The 17,328-nt window shown below is 40.2% G+C and overlaps 1 protein-coding gene across 7 annotated transcripts in view; it reads right to left on the reverse strand.

Annotated features, from left to right (window-relative positions):
- Positions 1-15,506, reverse strand: part of ZMYND11 (zinc finger MYND-type containing 11) — a 106,210-nt gene extending 90,704 nt beyond the window's left edge. For 4 of the 7 annotated variants that reach the window (XM_005009043.6, XM_005009041.6, XM_005009042.6 and 1 more), the window contains exon 1: positions 15,289-15,505. The gene's annotated coding sequence lies outside the window, so the exon portion shown is untranslated. Of the gene's footprint in view, positions 1-15,288 lie in introns of all 7 variants that reach the window. The other 3 variants (XM_072033828.1, XM_038175745.2, XM_072033826.1) reach the window with 1 other exon arrangement.
- Between the last annotated feature and the right edge of the window lie 1,822 nt (positions 15,507-17,328).

A 17,328-nucleotide genomic window follows, 5' to 3' on the forward strand; every position in this document is an offset into this window, starting at 1 on the left:
TCAGGAAGAAAGCATGAATGTGAACTGTACATACCAAAGCTTTGCATATTGGTAAATCATGACTTTTGCCTCTTTGAGCAACAGGGCACAAGCATAGTTGAGCACAGTGACTTAAACAACTACACCTCTACCACTGAGTGCCTGGGGTCCTGGAGTCTTTGGTACCAACCACTCCAGCACTGCTTTAACAGCATACAGGTCTGAGTGATGCTGCAGCACATGGTGAAGGTAGGGATGGAAGCCCAGACAGCATCTTCTTGAATAACTCAACTGTTTGTAACAATGCCATTAATGTCATGTGCTCTAGAAAATTACTCTGTAGTCACAGCAGGAGATTCATCTCAACAGTCCAATAGCAAGTTCTGACACAGTCTCCAATCAACTCTGACACTCTGCGTGGAAATGGCCGAACTGCTAAACCCTTCAGAAGCACGCATGAATAGCCTGAAGCATTTGAATGTGTGAATACAGAGGTAGACACACCCCTGACATAGAAGTGTAAAAATCAAGTTTTGTTGCCGAGGCAAAAGACCAGAAATAAAACTTGGAGAGTCAATAAAACCTGCTGATTAAAAAGTACAATTCTGCTACCATTTTAGGCAGAACAGCTAAGGAGTTCACTCAAGAGAACATATTCCTCCCTCAAAAGCCTCTGAGGGACTCAGGTTGATAGAAGTACAAGTATTAAATAGCAAGCCCAAGACCTTTGTGGGACTGAGTGAGAATCCAAACTCTTTTAGCCTTATGCAAATATTCCATAACAGCTTTAATGAACAATACAAAAGAAAAAGAAATAGTAATAAGCCACATGGATCTCATTCCCTGGACGGGCAGCATGTGGGTGGTGGATGGCTTTCATCATTGAAGTATTCCTGCCTATTTCCATAAAAAAAGTGTCAGGAAAGAGCCAACTAGACATAGACTGCTAAATTGTAAGATCTGTCTACCCCACACGGCTGAAAGACTGGTTTTCAACTCTTTTAAGTAAACATGACAGAGACTGATTGCTGTTACAAAGGCTCACGATGGAATTTTTTTGTGGGACCAATCCAGGAGAAACAGGTAAAATTATCTAAACTGGGTTACATGAGAGCTAAAGGAGGACAGAATAAACAATCAGTACAGTTTTGCTAGATAAGAGCTTAAAAGTTCGGTACTATTGTGCATGCATGACCTAAAGTGAATAATATTTTTGCTGAAATTCTTTCCAAAATACTGCCAAGCAAGATATACCCCCCCCCTCCAAAAAAAAAAAATGCTTAAAAACCCCGAATAGAAATAGAAAGAACTACAACTTTCAAGAGTGCACGCATCGTCTGAAATCTTTTGCACAAATACCCTCATCCAGTACATTATGTACTGCTTTTATTAGCAAATGAAGTCATGTAAGAACAATAACAGTAAGAAACATCAGTGTGAATATGCAAATTCCAAGATATTTCCAAAATACTTTTCCAAAACCTTTCTCCATTTCTCACAAACAATAGAACAACAAAACCCAAAAATCTTCTTTTGTAGCCAATTTATTCGATGAGTATGATTTCATTCACAAGTGCTATTCAAAAACATTTTTCTTGAAAGCATTTTCAAGATGAAAATTGTTTACAACTTTTTTTCCATGCACTCCTACTGTCTGTGCCAAATGGAGTACATTCGGGCTGTGGACGAAGCACCTCTAGAGCACAAATAAGTATTTTTAGAAGAAGTTTTGGGAGAGTTCTTGTAAATATTAGTCTGATATGGTTATGCTATATGGCTTCATTTGGATTATTTTGAACTCCTCTGGAAATCCATTCCAAGTTAAAATTGATTATTAATGTTAATCACTTCTTAAGAATCAGCTCACAGCTTTAATGCCCCAGAGCACGCTAGGTTCATATTTCTACAGAACAACTCTCCACAACAGGATGTGGCTTGGGTTCTTTTTTTGACCTACCTGTTACTCTACAGTATCAGGCAGCAAGTTGTTCCTATTGCAATTTAAACAGGGTCCTGAGACACTGAATTGCCAGTGATAAAATGTACCTTTATATGTCGAAGAGGAACATTTCTGCACCAGCAAATGATTGCCATGTGCAGATCTGACTGCCTAAATCCTAGTCACATGCATACACCAAATCAACTCTGCCCTTGTTGATACACATGTAAAATGGGTGCCCAAGCTTATATTGTAAAGCTGTGGATCAAATCTTTATCATTAAGTGAACTGCATGCTGGGCAGAAAGCCAGTATCTACTGTTTTGAATCTTATTTTCTTAGAATGACCTTGTAACAAAAGTAAACATATATACAGTTTTAACCACAATATAGACAAATATCAGTTCTCCTACCAGAGAATTGTATCTGTTTCTGCTGCACAATAGATCATAAGTACAACAGTGTGCACTATTCAACAATTTAACCCACTGTGTACCAGCTGTGTGAGGAGTGTCTTCTACAAAGCATTCTTGAACTATATATACCTCATCCCGTGTTCTTTTCTTACCCATCCCAGGTCTATGCAGTTTTCACCTCTCTGCTTTCTCTTAATCACTCGTTTGCTCTTTTCTTTTACACTTGCACTTCATGGATTGTGCTCTCTTACGTTTCGTAAAGCCTGAAAACCCACCTCTTCTGTCAATATTACTTAACCTAGCACTTTGCATTTTTTCTGTACTGCATCATGTCACACCATGCTCATTCACACACAAATACCAATTTTAATTTGAACCAGGGATTCTTGTAACTTGCTCAGCCTGTGCTGTTAATTTGCAAACTGCCAAGTACACAAGGATTATTATGTAAATAAACAACAGTAACAAACTCCAGGTGAAACTTTATAAAAACGTAGGTAGCCAGAATGCAGCTACCCAAACTGGAAATGGAGCAGTTTCAAGGCCACATTTGCCAGGGCACCTATTCTCACAGAGAGTGACAGTGGATCACTAAAATGGCTTGGATTAGTCAAAATCCAGTAATATAAATACACACTTCCAACAGAATATCAAAACAGTACAGGATAATCTATCACCTTCTAACTACCTTATGTAATGAGGCTACAGCCTCATTAACAAACCCCTTCTCACCACCACCTCCCATTGCAGTTGGCAGTAGTCTGAGACGCGGGAAGCAAAGGATATCGCTGAAATGCAAGACAAAGGCATTGCGAAGCAGAACATCATGCTGAGGATGTTCCCATAATGAAGGCTAACAGGCAGCTCTCCACCAGTCCCAACAGCCCAGTTAATTTCATTAATAAAGTGCAACTCCGAAGAAATGCTCAAACACGGGGCTGTAATTTCAAACTGTCAGGAGCTCTTTTGCTTCCTAAGTTTAGTAAGGCAGACATGAATAGGTTTGGTATCTGTTGTGACCTCGTATTTCACTTTATTGATCTGTTCAATACCCACATGGGCACTACACCCACAAGGAGGTGAGGCTGGGCTGTGATCTCACTGACACCCGTTAGCTCTCCTGCTCAAGCCCGCGTGGTCGGCAGCAAATCTGACTTTGCTTTGAAGGCACCCAAACTCTAACTCAGCCACCCAGAGCTTGCAAGCCTTTTTCAGCAGACATCTTCAGCTCCCGAGAAAAACTGCAAGTATGTTGCATTAAAACAGACTTTTGCTTCTATTATCACTCGATTCTCATTGAATTTTTTTCTTTGTCTTGCAGCAGGCTTTTCAGCAGAATCTATTTATTTATTTTTGTCTTGCTGAGTTGTCTTCCATGACTGAAGTTCCTATTTACTGGCAAAAAAACACACAGAACGGGCACTGCACATCCGTCTGAATTTGCAGCCGATGCAATGCTCTTCCAGAAGCAAGCAGAAGTATCACATCCCCGCTGAAAGTGCCTTGCGACACTCAGCTCTTGCCCAGCGAGGGGATGGCATTTATAAAACCTTCCATCAAATTTGTCCTCTACTGTCAGACTCCTCACGTATGCACATCATTTTGTGATACTCAAAGAAAGGAATCACTACCCAGAGAAAAGCATAACAAAAAGTCGTACCAAAATCGTCATCGACTAATATAATAAAACAGGGTAGCTATTAAAATAGCCTGAGAGTTAAGCCAAAGAACATTGTGCTTCTTAGGAACACGCTGTAAGTAAGATGAACAATTGACACACATTTAGAATATCTCTGCTGAAGGTATGGTAACAGAGATATTTAACATGATCATATCCAGTCGTTTGACTCAGCTTTGAGTGTACATCAGGAATGCATAGGGAAATACGCCAAGGGATGCAGACAGATTAAATTAGCATCTCTGGATTCTTAGCTTTCTTTTAGCAAGCGGGGAATACAGATCCCAGCTCTGTGCAGAGAAGTCCATCTTCATACGAAACATTGCTTTCTTGTTCAACCTGCATTAAGCCAGACAAAACAACACCTCAGAAGAGCATGAACTTTTCTTTTCATCTCTGTAGGGAATTAACCGAGAAGTGCAAGGGTGACCCTTTAAAAACCGCTGCTGCCAACTGCATCACTGCCAAAGAATTTACCGTCTCTTTTTATACAATATGCTTGCCTATTGCATACCAAGAAAAGGTTTATTCCACTGTGAGTAGCTCCCGCTCAGAAAATACCGGACACTTGAGAGCATCACGTCTCTCTTTTCCTCCTCTTCACTGCCACACATTAGCTGTTGCCACATTTCTTCTCTCTTTTTATAAATCCAGATCATTGTCCTTCTACTATAGGACAATAGCAGCACTTACAGCCCAGGAAATTAGTTTCCTCCTGCTGCTGAATACACAAAATACTTTTCCCACTTTTTTTTTTTTGTTAATGTGATATTTAAAATTAAAGAATAAGCTGTTTTTAGAATATTTTTTAGTTTTAGTTTTAGAAAGTTATTTAGGGTCATCATTTTAAAAATGTGGCTTTCATTTTTGTGCTTGCAAGCTATGTATCCTAAGAAAATATGTAACAGCAAGCTAATGCCTAATTACATGACTTAATGTTGCAAAACTCTGTACATAAAAGCAGAACTGCCAAAGAAGATCAAAATCTTTTTTCCCCTTTGTTTGCAATGGTATGCATTTTTTTCTATATAAATTATGTACAGAAAAAAAAAAAAAAGATCTTGCACGATAAAACCACGAATTCAATTGTTTCCCTTTGTACTGTATACAAGTTAACTGGGATATTTAGTTTTGTCTGCCTTTTTAAAATTTTCTTCTTGCAGATATGCCACTTAGAAGCCACTAAGCCCAACAATATTAGCTCCTTCCCAGTGTCTGATAGGTAGATGACCTAGCCACAGTGTGATTAAATAATCTAACTGCTAGATCAATGCACGCAGCACGAATTAAAATGGCTGCAAGCATCTCCAAGCATAAGATTAGAGACCCAAGAAAAGGTTCCTCCTACTTTTTACTTTATATTTCAAAGAAATGTTAGTATTTATTTTTTAAAAAAATCAGTGTTTTCCTATCAGAAATAGTACAGTATTGTTGTAATATATGGTGACCAAACAATGTATCTTTAGTGTCAAAAATCAGCCTACATTTTGCAATTCTTATACTGAATAACCTCACTCAAGGCAAACAGTCTCTGCTCAAGGAACATAATGGTGCTAGGATCTGGTCCAAAGTGAACTGCTATATCACGCATGAAGATAATGAATGTTAATTTAAAATAATGTTCTTTCAACTCTTTTTTTTTTTTTCATATAATCAATCAGGCCTGAAAATGCATGCACGCGCTCTCGCTGCCACACGCTCGCTCTCTGTCAGTCATACACAAACACTTCATTACATATTCTCATTCCCAGACACTCAGGAGAAAATTCTCTGCAGGTGTAAACTAATATTGCTGCACTAGAGTCACCAAATTATTTTAGCAAACTAACTGTCCCTCTCACACACATATTGTGACGTGTGTACCCAGACTTACACTTAATGCACATTTCACATCAAACTCTCTCTTTCTACCTTTCATATGTGCGTTTCCCAGCTCTTATTTGCACTCGACAGACAACCGCTACGGGCTTTCATTAACTCACACCTCGACATCTCTTATCTCCATCAAATAGCACACGAAGAGGCAGGTACACATGGCTCTTTCCTGCAGCTGGGGAGGAAGCTCTAGATAAATACCAGAGGAGAAAGAGCTCTGCAGACAAAGGCTGCAAGGCATTCGGAGAGGACAGAAGAGTAGGCTTGACCCAAAAAGCAGCAGGCTTTAATGTTATTAGCGTAAATGTTCTATTATTATATGAAAGAGAATTTAAAATATTCCAAAAAAAAATATTTTGGAATAATAAAAAAAAAACAACACATTTTTCTGCATAAGAGCAGAAACCAAGATCTAAACGATAATTGCTGGGGACTCAATATGGAGAAAAAAACCTCTACAGCTGCCTACATCAGAAAATTGGTGATTTTTGGCTCCTTTCTACGAGACATTTGAGATTTGTCTCCAGCCACTGCCAGACTCTGGATTACATGACATGCTAGTTTGATCAAGAAAGGCACTTGGCATGTAAGAGGAGCCAAGTGGGAATTTGGGCACCGTTCCTTCCCACTGGCCCAGGAAAGGCTGCAAGGGCTTACCCACGAACCTGGCAAAGCAAACGCTGTTCTGCTCCTTGGTGCACCAGGACATAGAGCATCTGAGCCTTCGGATACCTTTAGCTGGTATTTGTCAGCATTTCCTGTGCCACTATGAGGGGCAAGAATTTTTTCATGTGATTGAAAGCAACGCGTCTTCAGAAGCTGGGGATACAAATTAGGCTTGTGCTTGGACGATTTGTAAATGGGTTATTTTTTGTAGAACTCTCTCTTTAAAATTTTTCAGATAAAGAAAGTCAATGTGGATTAGAAAACCTAATAAAACTGACACCTGGAGGTACTTGACTGCTAATCCCTATTTTCTAAAAGGTAGGAGTTGAGTAAGAAGAGGAGCTCTCAGGTCTGGAATCAGAAAGGAGTCGGGGGTATGCTTCCAATTAGAAGGTTTTATAAAGAAGCCTCCTGGGACCCAGAGGAGTGGAAAGTGCACAGGAAAAGGAAGAATCTTTCTTACACCAAGTATTTCCTGTGAGCCTATTTACTTCAGGTCAACATAAGAAGAGGCTGACAAAGCTACAGAACTAAAAGATGCAGTTACTAGGCTGAAAGCAGCCAGGTTTCTTGCTTTCCCACAGCATACCCGGGAGCATTTCAGATCTGCATCAGCACCCAATTGCAGCCTCTCCCTCAAAAAGATGTGTCAGCAAAATAAAACTTTTTTTTTCTGAGAAAAAAAAAGATTTTAATACTTCTGACTACTTTTGAACAACCTGACATTACATCCAGAAATCAGACGATCGATGGGAATTACTGCTGATTAAAGCACAAAACCCCTCTCATCCACCCCCACCTTTAACCAAGACCAAGAAAAGTTTTCAGAAAGCTATTTTAATCAGTGAAAATAAAGTTCTTCCCTTTTTTTCTTTTTTTTTTTTTTTTAAATTCAGAAAACGTTACTATCAACACTGTATTATTCAGTGTGCTGTATTATCTTCAAATGTCACTTGACAGGCACGATGAGTGACACTGGAACATCCAGCTTCCCAGGAAAAGGTTCACGCAGTCGGTTCTTAGGAATGTCCTAAAGCTTCGACTGTATTTATATGAAGCTAAAAATGGTGCCAGCCTGGTTCCTGTGAAAATAGCTAATAACAGTTACATTTCTTCTTTTACCAGTTTCCTTTATTAATAATTAACTCTTTCTGTCCTATACAGACTGTAAGAAACACACAAATAGTGTTAAAAGCCACTAACAGAAAAACGTTATCCATGTCTTTACGCTATCCATGTTTTTCTCATGGATAGTGTAAATTCCTTTAAAAACTGGTGTTCATGTAGTAAATTGTCTTAATTTCAATGGGAACAATGTAAAATTTAGCATGTACATTTTTTTTTTTTGTTTTTAAAATAACAATATTCATACAGTTGATATTCAAAAGGCATGAAAAATGCCAACACGACATTGAACATTCCAGCAGAAGTCTCCAAGATAATATGTAAAAATTATATAGGCAAAACAAATTGCAACTGTGCTCTTCCTTGATACTGGTGTCCTATGTAAAGATTTAATTTTTGCATATTTTATGAAAAATAAACTTGATTCATCAGCATGCTCCAAGGCCTATGCATTTTTATGTCAGTCTGAAACAAATGCTTATCTGACCAAAGTCTCCATCATTATATTAATATTAACCTACCGATAACAAGGAGTTTTCTGCAGTGAACATCATCAATTTTCATCAGTGAACAATCAGTAGCCTGTGATTACGCTTTACGAAATAGCAATTCTTTTGTTTTGATTTTGTACAATTTTGAACCTGAATCTTAAGTAATTGCTTGGGGAGAGGGGTTTATGCAAAACCACTGGGTTTAAGCTTGCCCCCAAAGTCAAAGCAAGCTCTCGTCTCTCAGATCTTTTTAAAGATTTGTTGAGCAGTAACATATCCAACATAATTTTATTTTTCTCTGTGTATTATTTCTAGCTACTTTGGGATTCCACTAATCATTTTCCCACAACTCCATTTTGTTTCACTTCATCGCCGCTCCAGAAGGTTCCAATAAAACCTAACGTTGTAAGATAAGAATCACTCTGCTAAAATTAGTGAACTAAGTACAATATCCCATGAGTCACCGCCTGCTACTCCCATCCACCTATCTTTAAAAGACCAGATAATAACGCCGTACTGTAAGTGCACGAGATCAAAGTACAAATACCCACTTTCCAAAATGCCACTTGTGAGCCCTACACCTACTAGCAGACTCCTACAGTCTGTAGCTGAAGCATTAGTTAAGTTAGCTGCAATAAAATCATATACTTGAATATAAGGCAAGTTGGTTTCGTGTTTATTTTTAACATGCTAACAAAGGAAAAGGAAATGAAACATGAGAAATGGGTAAACACCAATATATTTAACTTTTTTTTTTTTTTAAGTAACTAGATCTTAAATTGGTCCTATCCTATTATGGACAAAAATGAATTAACAGAGCAAGACCAGTTCTTTGCATGCAAAAATGCAATTCCCACAGAAAGGGCAAATGGGATGTTATTGGTATTTTGGCAGGTATGCTCCACTTTATTTTTTAGCCAAGAACTGAATAACACTTCAGGTTTCACTCTCTGGTGTTAAAACTATTTAAGAATTTGTTTTATACCATACTGCAATTCAGAATTGTATGCAGAGTCATAATCATTGACTTAAAATGTTTATTCTGCAATTATTTAACCTTGGAATAAAATATTGAATATAGTATACAGGTATATTCAAAACTATTCTGTTCGTGCACTAATAACAATACTTCACTTACAATTTTTAATATGTTTGTAATTTTGAAATACTATGGGCCTGCCATTTTAAGCAATAGCATATTTTAAATTCAAATTATATGTCTCTATACTTTCACAGCAGAAACTTTTGTACTTCAGTGTGGAGTGGAAAATGAGAGATCAGAAAAAAAAAAAAAAAATCGAAGAGTCTTTTGTATACAAAACTCTCAATAACAACGCTTTGGATTTATCTGCGTGGTAGAGCTATAGGTCAAGCTCTGACGGGATGTTACCAAAGCTGTGTGGCCTAAAATTAGATGCCATGAGCTTTAGCTTGGGTTCATGGACATGTCACAGTGCCTCACCAGTGTGCCTGCTGTCATCTGCCAACAAGACTAAAAGATCCTGTTTGTCTCAGGGGGAAAGAAAACAAAACAGGGACATAAAAAACAATATGAATGAAATATTATTAAAACATAAGAAACGTCAGCCTCCAGGACTGTACAGTTCTATGATTCAAGTAAGTTCCCCCTTTAATAACTTGTATATTTAAAGAAATTGATTGCAGCCATCTTGTATCGATGCATATCAAATCAACTGCAACTGCATGTGTTATGACTTTAGATACTCAATGAAACAGCATAGCTAGAACAAGTAGCTATTTACTCTTCCTGAAACACGAATAACACTAGAAATCCACTATGCAGTTATTTAGTCACCACTAAAACACATCTCTTCGCATGAATTCAATATTCATGGCTTAGTTAATAAATAAATAATAAAACAAACAGAGTTCAGACTTGCCCAATTAGCTCAATGACAGACAGTGGTTTAAACAGATAATAAAGCTATGTTTAAAGCCCAGAATTGGATATACTGAAAAAAAAAGAAATGGCCCAACACAGCCCTGCTCTCCAAGAGCGATGCATGCAGACAGGCCTCTGAAATCAAAGAGCTCTGTGTGCCATAAGGGTTCACACGTTCAGCCAGAGGCCACAGTGTTTATTATACCATGCATGGCCACTCCAGCACCTATCAGCCCACTTCCAGTTACATACATTACATTTAGAAAGTAAGGCTTTTTGGGGAAACATTTCTTTTCCATGGTTTAAAGACAGATGTGAGTTGTATAAAAAAAAAAAGTTTGAAACATTTATTCTGCATTTTGTATAGATTGCAAGATACAATTTCACCACTACTGAATATGCATCTTTGTAATGCACTGAAAATTATTTAAAACTTATTTTTAGGAATGAAAGGGTTAACTTATTAAGAAATTCCTGCAAAACAGAATCATGACCTCATCTTATAAACTACCTATTTTGCAAGCTGTATTCTCCCAACTGGCAGATTAAACCTTAGAACAATAACCCAATTATGAGCTAAATTTACATTTAACTGATCGAAAATCATCCAGAACCTGACAAGAACAATCTTTGTTCACAACATTTACCACAAGCAACTCTGACAGACCAAAATGTACGAGCTACATAAAAGATGACGTAGGCTGCACTGCCCAGCTACCAAGGGCACCACGCTCCAAGCACTATGTAAGTACTATGGGAGTGCTCACCACATCCTGAGACTTTTAAAAAAAAGTAAACGTACACACATATGGCCAGTGATTTTAAACAGCTCAGCATTTTGTGAACCGGGTTTATCAGTGGTATGTGAGCCACACATACTTTGGATAGATTAATTTTGTTTATAGTTCGACTTAGTATTTGTAACAACCTACATCAGGGATAAAAGACTTATTTTGCTGATATTTACGCTGCTCTGAATGTAGCTAAAAACCCTTCAACTAGTTTAAAAAGAAAATCAGAAGTCCCCATAACACATCTGCTATTAGAACACTGTTCCTCTTTCAGGACTTTTATCCTGAAGAGATTTCACTGTCTGAAGTCCTTACAAACTTCGAGAGCTAAACACTTTGTGAAACAGTGGAAGGCAGTAACTATGAAAACTAGTTAGTTGTATCCAAGATTTGTGAACTCACAACTGGAATTGGATAGCCAATTCCAAAACAATTCTGATTCTAGAATTCTCCCTGATGTTCAAGTTGTGTGGAACACTGGAATTTTGTAACAAATTAGACAATGCAGACAATTAGAGATAGGTTTAGATACCTAAAATTAAGAAAACATCTTCAAATTTTGTCTTTTATCTACTTGAGTATTTCATCCTAATTCAGAGACAGCAGCTAGCACAGTTCAGAGGTCCCCATGATACAATTCACTGATAGAAATGCACAACAGCCTAGGTGAAGCCCACGCCACTTCCAGGTGAGTTTCAGGCCAATTTCATTGTCCATTCACCTCATTTTCTTTTCCAGAAGCACCATGTCCGCACCCAGCAGGCTGCACATCTCAGCAAGGTGGAAATACTGAACACATTTCACAGCCTTTCACTGGCTCATTTGCTCTTGAGACGATGTTAGGCTGAAAAGATGAGCCAGGCTCTTTTCCCACGGAAACCTCAAGTTCTCCCTAAAAGTTCTTTCTTCTCTCTGCTCCAAGGGCAATTGGGATCTGCAGACCTGAACGAGCTGCACACAGACCTTCTCCTACCTCCAAACAGAATGGACACAGTACCAGACCACAGCAAACAACCCAGCAGTTATGTATGTTGTCAGCATAGTGATTACAGCCATGAAATTCTTGTTATTTCATTAGTGTTCAATTTTTCCTGAAGCGTTAGGAAATATTGCTTTAGCTCACAATACGTAAGACAAACTACTAAGAACTTTAGTTTATGGGAATCAAACTTCTTATTTTTTAAATTTGCATTTAAAAATAGTATCTGTAAGTGCTTGTTTAGATAAGAAAAAAAAATACACCAGTTTAACTGCAATGGAGGACATTTCTAGCCCCCTGCACTTCTTGTTCACAATGGCATCAAAATGATCACACTCCAAGTTACTACACTCAGCAGTGTAGTATGTTAACAAGCAGTGTGTGAAGGTGGAAAAACTCAACCAGGTGTAATTTTGTTAGCAGGGCTAAACTCCTTTATTCTGATACGTGAAGTACATCCATAAACTAAAATGAATGAGCCAATTTAAATTGGTTTACTAACACAGAGAAAAAAAATCATGGACAGAATTAGCTTGATTCTTTTCACTTCTTCACAGAAAGCACTTCTCTGTCAAATTAGCGTGACAAAGCTCCGAAGTGTGGAATGGGAACATTCTCCTAGCTCACCAGCAAAATCTTAAGACCCTCACCCAACATCCACACACTCAGAATTCCCCTTATTGCTGACTTCATCACTAGGTAATTTCCATCACGCTATCCGGCTCATTAGAAGACTCATTTTTCTATGGGTAAAGGAGTTTTCCAGGAGACCCCCTCTGTCCTTTAGGGGCTAAACCTGACACCAAGTATAAGTTGCAGGTGCCTCTCCATGACTGTAGAGACTACTGACCCATGGGACAGTCAATCAAGATAGCAACTCGTTTCCCCATTCATAAAACCAAACTCAATCAGAAAGATGAGGTGATCTCTGCAGTACTACCTACCCGTATCCTGTTCTCCATTAAAATGGTCAAGACAGAAAAGGGTTTTTTAGGAATGGGAAAGCTGGCATTAACCAAAAATCCACAACAGGAATTATTGGGAGGATACGCCACTCACTTTTATATAAAACAGCAGTCAGCAAACAGTCTACTTCCCTAAAGGCTTTCTGTAGCATGCTCAGAATGGTTGATAAGAGAATTATGAGGGAAAAAAAAAAAAAAAAAGGCGTGGAGAGATGCCAGGTCCTTCATGCTGAAGGATGAGGGACTAGAAGTACCCAAGGGACTGCAACCCGAACCACGAACTGGCATTTCCACTCCCACTCTACCCCCCCCACACCTGTCTCAGTGATCACCCTGAAGAATTAAGCGATTCCCTACAAAGAATAGCAACAAAATTGGGGAAATAAAAGAAAAACAAAAACAAACAAAGACAAAACCCACTATCACTAAGACAAAAAAAGCATTTTCTGCATTTGTCCCTTTCCACTGCATAAGATCTTTCAAAACTACTTTACAACAAACAGCATTGCTCCTACAATACAAAGATTGTGGTAAATGATCCCAGGACATTAAAATACCAAATTATGCAATTATGAAACCAACCAGCACCAAATTAAAGAGTTTTCCAGCCCTTTTCCTCTCTTCGAGCCACCCCTCGCTCCAGTTCTTCCAGCTTGCAAAGTTCTGCTTGCCACATTTGCAGAAATAAATAAATAAATAAATAAAATAAATTCCAAAATTAAGTTCGCCATTTTCAGGGTAAGCCCCGAAAGATGTGCAAAGTTTCTCCAGTCTGTAACATCAATATTTTAGGGGAGGATTTTTTTCTGAAACGCAGGGAAGGTGAGGGAGGCACAGAAAGGCTCCCCATCATCCCTACCAGAGGAAACTCCCCCCCATGTATGCTTTTATCCTTTCTTCGTGAAAGAAAGGAGCTAAGATAGGCCTCTGGGCAATCCCTGAGGTTGGGGATGATGAAGGACAACGCCTCAGAAAGTGCACAGACCCGAGTTATGTGCGGAGACGCGGCTTGGAGGGGCGGGGAGCGGGGGGGAAAGCAAGACAAAAATAAAAATAAAAAAATAAAAAAACACATCGCCGAAAGGCTCAGCAGTCCGGGCTTTCCTAAAACCCGACCTCCGAGCCCCGGAGGTCCCTTTCATGCGAGGGGGGAGCGAGTCAACTATTCCCGGAGGGTGCAGGAGGCGCCCCCCGCACGACCCCTTCCTCACCCCGGCCCCGGGCAGCCCGAGGGCCGCCACGGCCGAGGACAGAGGACGAAGCCCCCCAGCAGCTGGGGAAGCCGGAGGCCACCCCCAACCTGCCCTCCCGGCGGGGCAGAGCCGGGCTTTAAGGCCGTCCCCGCCGCGGGGGTGGCGCAGCCCGGCCGGGGGCGGAGGGCCGGGGCCGGGAGCTCGCCCCCCAGCCTCGTCCCTCTCGCTGCCCGCCGCGGGGAAGGGGGGTTATGGCCCCGCTCCCGGCCTGCGGGGAGCCGCCGTCTCCCCTCTGCGGAGGAGGCTCGGCGCTGTCGAGCAGCTGCCATTACTCGGGCCGAGACCCAAGCAGACATTCCCCCCCCCCCCATACACACACACACACCCCACCAAACCCCAGCGAGGAAACGCGGGGGCGGCGGGGGAGAAGCGAGAGAAAGGAAAAAAAAAAAAAAAAAAAAAAAGGAGGAGGGGGAGAAAAGCGGGGAGCAAAGCTTGTTGAGAACACAGCCGGGGGGGCGGCGGGGCCGAGGCCGGGCTGCGCCACACCCCGCTCGGCCTCGCCTCTCACGCGAGTCCCCGGCTCCCCCGCGCCCTGCAGGCCCGGCGGAGCGCTGAGGGCAGCGTCTCCCCCCGGGGGGGCCCCTTGGCCACCCCACCGCCTCCTCACGCCCCGACCCGATCCCGGCCCGTGCTGAAAGTCTGGCGAAACCGCCGCGGCTTTTTTTTTTTTTTTTCCAAGCCGAAAGCCGGCCGGGGAAGGCGTGTAGGGACAAAAATAATCGCCGTTAATAATCACACGCGCCCCGCCGCCGGCCCCCCTCTTCTCGATTTCCAAGCGGGCTGCGAGATGATCCTTCCCACTCCAAAAAAATAATATATATATATACATATATATAAAAATCCCGCCTTCCGTCCCCGTCGCCCCCCCCACGCTCCCCCCCCACCCCCCCGCAGCCCCACACATTTTATTATTAAGTATAATTGCTCCCCCCTCCCCATATGCTCCCCCACGGGGCAGGATTGCCCCCTCCCCTCGTGCCCAGCCCTTCCCCTGTCCCCTCTCCCCCATCTCCTTGGAACAGTGTGTACATGATTTTGTAGTTTTTTTAAGGCGCCATGTTTATAATCCTCCATCATATTAAAAAAAAATCCACCCAGCATGAGACACGGTGTCTCTCGCACCCCAAAGCCAGGGAGGCAGACAGAGAAATACCCACAGGGCTGTAAATTCAACCCCCCCTCCCGCACACACACCCCTCCTCCCCAGACTTAAAAGTCTCTCTCACCTTGTGCTGCTGCCGCTGCTTCTGCTGCTGCAGGGGGGGAGAAGTTAAGCCAGGGGAAACTTTTCAATCCCTTCCCCAGGCCGCTGCTGCCTCCTCCTTCCACATATTTTTCCCCTCAGAGTTTTATTGTGTCTGAATTTTCTCTCTCTCTCTCCTCTTCTGTCTGTCCACAGTTCAGGTTTCTGGGGTAAACAGGGTTTAGGATGGTGCTAGGGATATTTGGGAGAAGGAGAACTCTAGTGGTGTCTGCTGGAGTTGCTGTTTGTTTCTTTTATTATTTTTTTTTAATAATACATTTGAAACGGATCTTTAACTATTTATTATATATGTATTTTATCACACTCTTAGATCTGGATCCTCTCTTATTGCAGAAGAAAAAAATACCAGTTATCTGACCTCTTAACGTGAAATCCAGTTTGGAGAAATACCATAAAATATTTTTAAAAGTGGATACACACCTTGGGCAGCAGAAACTAAAGCATATAGAAGCAGTGTTCTGTCCCAGAATTGGCTATGTGTTCCAATTATGGGTCCACACTTTCACTGCAGGATTAGAAAATCTAGGTAATACGAAACTGTAGAGGCATATATATATATATATATGTATGTATGTAAGTAGCAGGAAAACATGTACTTTCAATCCTATTTTTACATAGACTATGAGATAAATATTAATTATTCATAAATGTCTAAGCAAATGAATTCTGAAGTTTCTGAAATACTCAAGGAATTAAATAATGGAACAGTAACATATTTTATAATTGATTAAACTCGACTAGCACTGTGACATACTTTATTAAAATAAACTATAAGTTTAATCCTGTAAAATTTATGCATGCAAATAATTTTACTCACCTGAGTAGTCACTAGTATTGTTAAAATAATTTTGGAATACTAATAATGAAAAAGTTGCATCCATTCTGCCTGTTCAGTCAAATAATTTAACAAAATTTACACTCTGAACAGTGAAGGTTTCTCTAGTGTGTTTAGTAAATAAAATTTTTAGTAGTGTCTAAAACCACATTTTGTTTGAGACTGCTACATCAGGACTTCACCTCCACTTTAAAAAAATAAAATGCAAATAAGAGCTTGTTGAATGGCAGTGATAAAGCTTTACTTATGTTGTGTATTTAAATATGAAAGAACATTTTACATTATCTAAAATAAATAGGAAAGAAAGTGCTGGTAATCTGTTTTCAAAGGGTACTTGAGGGGTTGGGCAGATACCAAACGGTGATACTATAGTTTATTAACTGCATGATATTGCTTTCATTAATAAAAAGTAAATTAGATTTACAGGCAATTTTTTAAGTAAGAAGGACACTCAGGAAGAGATTTAGTGTCAGTGTAATTACAAAAAGGCTACCTTACGTTAAGCATTTAGTTGTGATGTTTGGCTCAGATTTTGTTAAGACTTGTAATTTTCAAAAGACGCTTGATTGAAATATATGCCAAGTTTCCATGGGATATTGGTGGCTTGGCTGCCTTAAGTTCCTTTGAAACCTGCTCTACACAAATAGTATCTGGGCTATATTTATATACGAAGAAAAATGTTTGGGTCCTTATCATTTCTACAGTTTCCACCATTCAGTCAAGCTGGCAGGTCTGCTCAAGCGGGTGTGTTTTAGGCATTCCAATTTTTGCAACCAGAAGCAAAGAGGAGAGAAGCCTACCCAGCAGCATACAGAACCGTCTTTAATTCTTCAGCTAAACCAGCCAGATACCCCATACAACTGGGTTGGCTGGGGGGATTCTTTGGCATACATCCAAGACAAAGCTCCAATTCCACTCTCTGGTTCTTTAGTGAGAAGATTTATTACTCTGACACAGTCCCTTCTCCTTACCTATGCAAATATTTACTTAAGGCAGAAGTTCAGCTATCTTCAGTATAAAAAGGTTTTAGCCCTTTATCTCTCAGGTCCCATAGAGAGCTGTCAAATAAATATTTAGGCTGCAGTTTCACGAACGCGGAAGCATATGCAGGATTGAATCCTTATGGTTTGCCTTACCTTACAGTGTTTTTTTTTTTTTCTTTTTTTT

The sequence above is a fragment of the Anas platyrhynchos genome, chromosome 2, assembly GCF_047663525.1.
Source record: "Anas platyrhynchos isolate ZD024472 breed Pekin duck chromosome 2, IASCAAS_PekinDuck_T2T, whole genome shotgun sequence".
In the NCBI taxonomy this organism is placed as follows: domain Eukaryota; kingdom Metazoa; phylum Chordata; class Aves; order Anseriformes; family Anatidae; genus Anas; species Anas platyrhynchos.